The sequence below is a fragment of the Montipora capricornis genome, chromosome 10 (assembly GCF_036669925.1).
Source record: "Montipora capricornis isolate CH-2021 chromosome 10, ASM3666992v2, whole genome shotgun sequence".
In the NCBI taxonomy this organism is placed as follows: Eukaryota; Metazoa; Cnidaria; class Anthozoa; order Scleractinia; family Acroporidae; genus Montipora; species Montipora capricornis.
Genome location: NC_090892.1, coordinates 20033272 through 20043271, shown reverse-complemented (window position 1 = coordinate 20043271; position 10000 = coordinate 20033272). Strand labels below are relative to the sequence as shown.

The 10000-nt window shown below is 38.5% G+C and overlaps 1 protein-coding gene across 2 annotated transcripts in view; it reads left to right on the top strand.

The window, feature by feature from the left end:
* The window catches only part of LOC138018385 (adenosine receptor A3-like), a 75794-nt gene that overhangs the window by 60621 nt on the left and 5173 nt on the right, over positions 1-10000 (top strand). Inside the window, exon 1 of one of the 2 annotated variants that reach the window (XM_068865001.1) lies at positions 5712-5808. The exons of the other annotated variant lie outside the window; for it this stretch is intronic. The gene's annotated coding sequence lies outside the window, so the exon portion shown is untranslated. Of the gene's footprint in view, positions 1-5711; positions 5809-10000 lie in introns of those variants that run through there. 2 annotated transcript variants of the gene reach the window in all.

Here is a 10000-nt window from a genome sequence, read left to right as displayed (position 1 = left end):
AGGAAATCCAATTGGAGAAATCCTACACTTACCTCGTAGGATTAACGTTTGCTTTTGATTAGCATTTCATACCTCTGCATTCATTTCAAATTTTTCTGAAAAAGCGTTTCTTCAGACCTAACTTTATTGCCCCCCTCCCCCTCCCCTACCCCCCAAGTCAAACAGTTCTAGCTACGGCCTTGTGAAGCATAAGTAAGATGGACGGGGAACTCGATTGCCTTATGCAACAGAGAAACAAAGGTCGTGTTCTATTGGGATCGACCGTTTCAACCGCAACCAGTTTAAGTTGAAGCGGTTGAGGTTTCCCAATAGCACACTTCTCCAACCGTTTTCGGTTGAAACGCGGCAACTGCTGGGAATAGTTTTTACCAGACTTCTCAACGTTGATAAGTTGAGGGAAAGCAACATGGCAGGAGCCCGTGGCCGACTTCAAAAGGCCCGCGTAAGCGACAGCGTCGCTGCCAATGATTTTTCAACCGTTTCAACCTTGTTTGATGCCGGTTGAAAAAGTTGATCAACCAAACCAACCGAAAACGGGTTTTTCCCAGTAGAACACTAAAAAACCCAACCAACTAAAAACGGTTTATCTCAGTAGAACACGACCAAAGAAAAAGAGTTTAAAAACAAAGGTGACAGTAGAAAACAATACAATACAAATAAAATTTAGCGTAACGTACGTGCTGAACGACACCTGAAACCTGGAATGAATATTCCTGAACAAATGACCTCCTTATGTACTGGATAAACGAACGAACAATATATAGTTCGTAATTAAGAAGTGTAAGGACAAATACTTGCTAAGACCTCAATCGAAGGAAAGTTCATTTCAATTACATATTTGGAATTAGTTTAATGTTTCAGCAGCTTTATTATATGTTTATTTTTTATTAACGTTTGCAATTAAAAAAGTGAAAGCGCATCCGTGGCCAATTCGTAGCAAAAACTGTGTATAAAAAGAAGGGGCAGATGTTGAGTGTAATCCCACATATGTTGTCGGTCAAATTCGGGCTCATCCGGTGTAATCCTTTTTTACTGTCTACTAGATTAGTTCGTGATCCCCATTTTACCTGATCTGAATATGCACTGCCTTACTCAGTGTAAATCAAATTCCCACCCCATAAACAAATGATGAAAACACCTATTCCTCCTGTCTCACGCATCTCAACACATCTTCTGAATGTTTCTTTTCATCTTATCGGTTTCTGTATTCCCACACTTATCCATTCTACCTAAACGTTACAACATAATAGGGGAACAAAGAACTGTACTATGCCCTTACCGGTAATGACTCGAACTCGGATATAGCTACTTTCATAACCCGCAATGCATTTTGTTTTCGCCACGAAATTTTGCATATTGTCAACTATAACACCGCGGTGCATTTGAAAACAATAATTAATGCAAAATTTCTTGAAGAACACAAAACGCATTGTGGGTTATATGAAAGTCGCTCTATGTCCTTTGTTTTCACACCACACTACAACGACGGACATGCTCGACGCATCACAGTCCTTTTCGTTATTTACTTTTGTATAATAATTCATAATTGATATCCATGTATAATAACCTAAACTAATCCTAACCTTACCCAATTTTTTCCAGGCTCCAATAAAGTTTCTTCAGTTCATCTGAGTGCATATTCAACCTAGGTAAAATGAGGATCACCGAATTAACCTACAAGTAAAAACAGATTCAACCTGAGACCCGATTTTACTTGCAACACATACAAACGGTATAATGCTCAGGTTCTTATTTCAAACAGCTCGAGGAAGTCAGTTTTAATTTCACCCTCGGTAGCCTTGCTTTTTATGTTTTTGACATCAAGAAGAAGCTACATTGCACATGATAGAGGAAATAAGTTAATTTCGTTGCATTATTTTGATAGGCCTGGAACAGTCACGCTCTCCATTCTGCTAGATTTACTCCCGGAAAAACCGGCGATTGTGCAACTCATTCTCGTTCTACTTTAACTGCTTCAATGATATTTAATTAATCAAGAGACGAATGGGATGAGGGTATGAAAACCAGTTCCTTGTCGATGAGAAAAAAAGGACAACTGAAAAATCGGAGTCCTAGGCAGAGTTCGAACCTACACGACCTCCTTATCAGCGGTCAGATGCTCTAACCATCGAGTTACTAGAAATCTTGGCGATCGAGGTCGTTTATCTGTATCCTGAAACGACAATGTGCCCCTGCGGTCTGCGGGCTCCGCAAAGTCATGCTAAGAAATAATTGCATATACTACATCTGATTTAGAAACAGACCTTTCTAGACATGGGTTAAGATATGCTTGTCTGTCTTGCCTTACTGAGCTTGAAACGAGACCAGAGTCTAAAAAATAGATTTTTGGGCCAGAACATTTGTTACTTTTAAATGCTTTCCCTCCCACGAAAAAAGGATTATTTTCCAGAAAAGTCAAATAGCCGTGATTCATGTTGCATTTATTTATTTATTACATTATTTTATTTATTTTTTGTAACATAGATTGTTATTAAAGCACTCAACATTGGCTTCCAATTTCCTTTACTAGTTTATTTTAATTTATTTATTTCGTAATTGGAATGTAAAGAGGCATTAGAAAAGGGCACTTCTTTATAGCTAAAGTAAATGTTTTGTATCGTCAACGCTAAGGTATGGTTTAATTAATCGCTCGTGTCAAAACTCTGGCGTCTAAATAGGCCGAGCAAACAGGCGAGTGAAAAAATAGAGGCACAACAATGACCTTGGGTAGTTCATTATTGCGACCAAATCAACGTATACAGCTACGGCCATTTTCTTAAAAAGAAAGTCTTTTGTTTTCTTTTTACAAATTTAACGTCGATTCCGTGCTGTTACCCAACAGATATCGCCAAACAAGTACAGCAGCGCATTGTGGACAAAGATACGCCTCTATTAGAAACGATTCACATTATTACCATGGGAAGACAGGAGTACCCTTGGCAGATATCTTTAAGGTAGTAATCGAGTTACTGGTAACGTTCTGGTGATCATTATTACAAGAAAAGTCATGGCAAAGAAAACAAAATCACTGGATTTCTACGTGCAGGATTTAGCAATTGCAAACTTTGGCACTTTGTTCAGTTTTTGCATTTCCCCTTGTTTCGATCAAAGGAAATCTTCCTTTCAATTGGCCTTTTGGTGAGTTTACTTGCCTCTACTTGAGCCTTATTCCAGAAATGTTTTACATGTCCACCGTGTGGCACATTGAAGCCATTGCTTTTGAGTGATATCGAAATATAATCGTGGTTAAGACCTTTACTAAAAATGTAAAAAACATTTCGCTGAAAAGAATTAAATTGACTTCTGTTTGCGTGTCGATGGGGTCCATTTTGACACTTTCTCTTCCGTTGTACTTTGTTGTTAAATATTATGAACTCGTGAATAATGGTAGATGTTGTGGCCCGGTGTGGCCTTCACTTGTCTTAGCTCAATTCTACATCGGATTATTGACTTTCCTCCTTTATATTTTTCCCCTTGTCATCATATCCTTTACCTACGTCATGGTTTCTCGGGCAATACAACAGAGTGATGCGTTTTATAAGGCCATGGCAAGGGAAAATGGGAGAATGCTACAAGGACATGAGTGGAGAGGCGTTCGATTTCATCAAAACAGACAAAACAAGCATGCCAAGAAAATTCTCACACCAATCGTTTTGGCCGGGTCTTTGCAATAACAATGCTTCCATTGAACATTTTAAGACTGGCAATTGCCAATTGGCCTGAAATCGCACAAGAACAGTATTACGGAAATCTTCTGTATGAGGCTGTCGTCTTTGTGATTACGAACGCATCTGCGAATCCCATCATCTATTCTCTTGTCAAGAGGCCCTTCCGCAATGAGATAAGGAATTTGAGGGGCGATAGAAGATTGATGAAATCTCAGACTTTTCGTTTGTCTACTCGCACACAAACAAGTAATTCATCTCGCTGACACGTGTGTGAAAAATTTCAAGTCACCTTGCACCACGTCACATCCCGTGTTATGATTGCGAACTGATCATGATCAATGTGGTGACATAATGTTTATAGCTTTGGACCCATAACGAACATATTCCAAACATTCCAAAGCTGCACCTAACTCGATGCAGAATCGGCTTTGATGAAATTCATAAAGGGTCTAGTTGAGTAAACCTCCTACTTATAAAGCTAGAATTATTCCTGTGACAGACTGAATGATTTCACTTAAGGCTGAGGAGTGTATGTCAAGTGAAGTAACAGACTTTCGGTTACAGTTTGACACAATTCAAGACTCTCTTTTCACGATTTTGATTGCTAAAATTCCGGGTAAAAGTTATGAGATGCATTACTTTGATTGCATTTTTGGTTAGCTGGAATTTGATTATTCCTTGCGAGTCTAACGAAATCTAATGTCTTTGTTTTTTCTTGCCCACTTTAGCTTTCTTTTGACGTTTCAAAGAATTGTATAAAGAAACGTTGATCATAGTTGGCTACTTCTGTATAATCTCTAAGTAAACCTGGCGTCACTTTTCTATTTATATATAAATTATGTTCCAGGACAATTTCGCCATTCTGATTGGCTATGAGAAATGTATGTTCTAGGTCACACAGTGCAGGAAATAGGTAATTCAGGGCAAAAAGAGGGAAAAAGTCGAGCATTCTGATTGGTCAATAATCAAAGTCTTGGATGGCCAATCAAATGCAAGTCCCCGATGGCACAATTTTTGCGGGAGGCTTATTACGTGGGATGCCTGTAGTCACGTCACGTCACGTCACGTCACGTATCAGATTCTGTCACCAAACTCTTAGCTTAATACTGTCATAAACAACATGCATGTCTCTTTATTTCTATAGATAATCAATATCTGGTATTAGTGTATGTCTTAACTTTTCGGAACTAAAATATTCATTCGCATTTATTCAAATTCTTGCAGGTACTTCAACATGCAGAAACAGCACAAAATAAGATAAAATAACGAAAGAAAGACTAAAAAAAAAGTAGAAGGCTATTGTTTCGTCGAAAACGTTGTAGATCACCTAAAACTCCTTCACATTACCTGCTCATCACCAGTTTTAGTAATTAAACACTCAACTTCTTTAACTAAGTGTAAACTTAAACCTAGCCTATTTCGTCATATAATTTTACAGAAACGAGTTCTGAGAATTAACACCCTTTTTTGTGCTCGTACGTGGCATTTCAAGTCTGATCTACATTTGTTACAACGAATTCATGAACTCTTCTCAAACCGAATCACACCCTTCCATTCCGTATTACTGATATAAACTCACACTCATTATAGAAGAAGCCACTAACATAAAGCAATTTTCTGTATTACGTATATCACGGTCTTAGCAGCTTGTGCTCGATTATGAAACTACTATCTCTATACTACTGCTACAAATAATGTATTGACTGGTTTGATCGAGTTTGGCTACTGCAAGGCTTCACGCGCCGGGCTCAGCATGATGAATTGACAAAAAAACTTGAGTGATTGTGTTTCCTGTAATTATCAATCTCATATACTTATCGCGGATTCGCAGAAGTATTTTACACATAACACTAGGGAGGGGGGCTTTGTTTCAAGAAAGTTGCCAACAATTTTAATGACTCGAACTTTCTCAAAGATAGCAACTCTTTACCATCTTGTTTTCTCATTAGATGATTTGTTTACTAGTAAACATTCTTCACGCATTTTGACTTTTATTGTTGCCCAGGGGTCGTTTTCAGCTAATTAATTGGCATGCGTCGAGGTTGAACATTCATCCTCGACACATGCACGAGTTAAAACTCGAGCGCTGCCACATGCCTCGGATGTATTAGCCATATCTTCGCTGATAGTAAAACGACCAGTAAGTATTAGAACTATTGTTATGTACAGTAATTCATTTTGAGATACGTAGTGCTTGTTGCCGGAGTAAAGGGCTGCCCTTGCATAGTGAAAATCCTGATTGGCAGAATGAGCAATTTTTCAAAGTTCATTTCGATTTTTTCAGAATGAGCGAATTGCGTCCGTTAATGATAGATAGTAGATAGTAAATGAAAGTCATAGATACATACATTTGAAATGTGGAATTGAAACGATTTTTTCTGTCTATGTTTTTATTCGAAGAATAGCTGAAGCTCATTTGGCGAGGGCCTTTTAATTTGCACACATTGGCTAACGCGAAAGCTACAGCACACCTACGAAATCAAATTCTCTCTTCTAATTTATTCTATCGACTTTATGTTTCTGTGTTTTGTGATATACAATTGGTTATTGTTTATAGTGTAACTCAATGGAAATTAAGGATACCCTAGTTCAGGGAACTTAAAGAATTTCATCTCAGTTTTTGTACAAAAGTTCGAAACTGGAACTAAAAACAGGTATTAACTTGTTTAAAAAATGTTGCCTTTTTGATTACGTTTATGAGAAGTAAAATATCTGACTCAATACATCAGCATCTTTAATTCTTGATGTAGTAGAGCAGATGAAAGAACGAGATTTCAAAAAACTCCTTACCAAAAACCAGAAACTGATGTCTGGCATTTGCCTTCCTCCGTCACAGAATGTTTGTCAATATTGTTTGCTGAAAAAGAGAAAAAACAGAAAAGAAAAAAGTTTCCCGTCGAAGCCTGAGGGCAATCGGCAAAAGAATACTCAGGGATCTTTCCGGTGGAGGTCGCACAACTTTGACCAAAGTCCACACCGTGTCCTCAGCCAAATGATAAACAAGCTATCACGTTAAATTTCTTAGGACTCATCCATCTGATGTAAGGTATTGCACAATACCTCAGCCCCCGTATTCTCGGTGTTCGAGGTTATCGTTATTGCATGCAGATGTTCCAGTAAAAAAGAAGTAAAGCACTTTTGTTGAGGGTGTAAAATGCTAATGACGCTAACGATGGTGTTGTTATTGAGGCATCAAAAGACCCGGCAAGTACTTGCAGACGCTAGGTTTAATCGGAAAAACAGAAAACACAAGTTCTTTTTAAGAGCCGGTCTTCCCTCGGCACGGAAAAGCCCTTTGAACGCAGTTGACACCACTGTTCTGCTTCTAGGATGACTTAAGAGGAACCACATGACCGAGTCAAAATGGTCGTGGTACGAAAAAGATGACAGAAATGGAAAGAGCGTGATAAAATTAGTAAGAATGTCAATTTTGAGGCCACTGACATTTAGATGATAGATTTTACGGTGATTTTAATGCTTTAAAGGTTAACTGAGATTTATATGGAAAACAGCTTTGCCATCCAGCACAGAATTCTTTTACATTTTTCAAACTTTCAAACTGCTCTAAAGTCATGCGATGAAAAGGGCTGTTTCAAGCAAAATGATGTAACTTCGTGACACCCAAAATGCCCAAAAAGTAGAATGAGACATTGCAATAACCGCTTAAAATTGTTGAGCAACATAAACGAAATACAGCAAATGGGAAGAGACGCATGGATGAACACTAATGACAAGATTGAGACGGGTTGCTTTTGGGTAATCTTGAAAAAAAAAGTCGGTCCGGCGTTTTTCAATTTTATGGCAAATCACCTGGATAAAGGTCGGTTTCACTATGAATCATTTTGTTTGTGGTGTAACGATAATTTTGTTAGTAAAGGAATTCCATGACTCTGAACTAAAGATTTCTTCTAAACACCCTACAATAACGTGACAGAGCCCCTTTATACGTCAGTGGCCTCAAAATTGACATTCTTACTAATTTCATCTCGCTCTTCCCATTCGTGGTATCTATTTTGTTCCACGACCACTTTTTGTCGCAGTCATGCAAAGGGCCTATTATTCGAAAACTGTACTCAGTACTCTAACAGGTCAATGAACTCCAATACTTACTGAATTAAGGTTGTTTTTTAACATTAACAATGCTGTTTCCTTGTTGCACGATACACTGAAAAACAACTCAGTTTGTAGTCGAACGTGGTAGCACATAACTTTAATTAACATTCAACATTCAAGCCCGAATTACACGTTGTAATAATCGATGATAAAAACAGGAGTGTGGATTTCGAATTAAGAGTTTCAATTGTGTAGTAATTTATCAACGTGGATTCGTTCGTTTGATATGATCAAAGACTCGACTACGGTTGAGCCAATACCAAGTGCATAACTCGAAGAAGCAGTCAGATGTCCTAAACTTGGCAAAAAAAAAGAAAAAGCACACAGCAGGGTGTTCAATCAACGCAAATGTGATCGACAACAGCTGGTGGACACATTCAAGACCTCAGGACCGGAAGGACGCGTATAATTTAAAAACCAGGGGCCCGTTTCTCAAAAGTCCCGAAAACTTTTCGGACCCGAAAAGTCATTTGAGAAACTGTCAACCGCTTGTTTTGGAAAGCCGATCTCTTAACATGTTTTCAAGGTAACAAAAATAAAAATAACTGTGAAGTTTGACGAATTAAATCATCTCCGTTCTTGAGTTACAGAGGGAATTGTGACACCCGAAAATGGCTCGTAAAGTTTCGGGACTTTCGAGAAACGGGCCCCAGGACCGATCGAAGTTGGAATTTTGCCCGTAAAAAAGTTATTAACTATCAGGCTAAAAACGATCCAGTGATCAAGGACTGGTTAACACAGCCTTACAGTTTTTTCACCTTTATCTATACTTCTCTCAAAACCAAAAACTGCAAATGAGCAAGATTTAACTGACTCTCAGCCCCGGATATGTCCTTAGAATTTTGTTTAAAGGGACGGGCATGTCCAAGCTTTGGCGCTAGCAATAGTAAATTTTACGGTTTCTTACTAAACCAGATGATGTTAATTAATCACAGAGAGCATTGAAGCAAATACAATGAATGACCGAGGCCCAAATTTGGTGGAAGATACTGCTGGTTTACATAGAAATATCAAATTTAGTTTTGACCATCGAATTTATTGGACGGGCCGAGCATTTTATTCTACGCACGAGTTGTCATAAAGCACGAGTTAACTATTTGCATGCAGTAGGTTCATAACAAAAAGGAAATGATTGCAAAAGTAATTCCAACGAGTAATTCCACTTCTATGGCACTGTTCCATTTCCTGCATCAGTGCTTTCGATTGTTTCAATAACAGTGGAATTAAATGAGCTGACGTGACAGTTTACCCATGCGTAGAGACATGAAACCTTTCCTTTAATTGCAGCCGGGACGCTCTTATAAAAAAAGACAAACTTCGGATAAGCCATAAGCATTTTTTCCAGCGTCCACAACCAGTTGATGTTTGAAAAAAATATTTAACAACAGCAACAACCTGAACTTGATTAGTTACTGTCACGGTAACGCTAAAGCTATTAAGTGAAATGCAAATAACATATCCCTCAAAACTATGCATACCATCTCTGTTAAGGACGTTCGCGCCAATTGTTTCTGCGCATCCTTACTGCGCACGCAAATGCACACGCCACGTCATACACGAGCGCGCGCGCTTAGTCATAAAATGAGAAATTATAGGGCAAAAGGCCATTGCTATAGCTTTGCCTGGATTTAACGCTCTTGGACGTTCGGTGACCCCTATTTTTCTTTCCAGAAACGGATTTTATTTACAATTATCTCCTCGTTGTCCAAAAATGAATAAAAAATCAATGTGGGAAGTTAAAAAAATTTCAAGATTTCTGCTCACGGGACATCAAATCCTGCCATCTTGTGGCTGCAAGGCGCGTGAAACTGTGGTCGCTAAATGCGAACTTGATCTTTAAGGAACCTCACCAGTTGACTAAATTCACTTAATAAGTCCACTTAAACAATATTTAGCAGAGAAGAAGATTTAATTGCAATATATTTGGGTTTACAGACACTGGCCTTATTTGCTAACGAAGCCCGATTTTGTCGCATTTTGGGTGTTTTTCCGGGCATGTTCTCTCCGAAACGAAGTGGTGACCCCCCATTTTTTTTACATTTCTGACATAACTAACTCATTATCTTACAGTGGTTAAAGTTTCAGAAAAAAATCAATGTTGAAAAATTTTCGCGCGAACGTCCTTAAATAAATAAAATCAAGGGCTGGAGGGCGATACGCGGAGATCTTTCCGGTGGAGGTCGCACAATTTTATTGCTGCCGCAGTGAGTGAGCGTAAA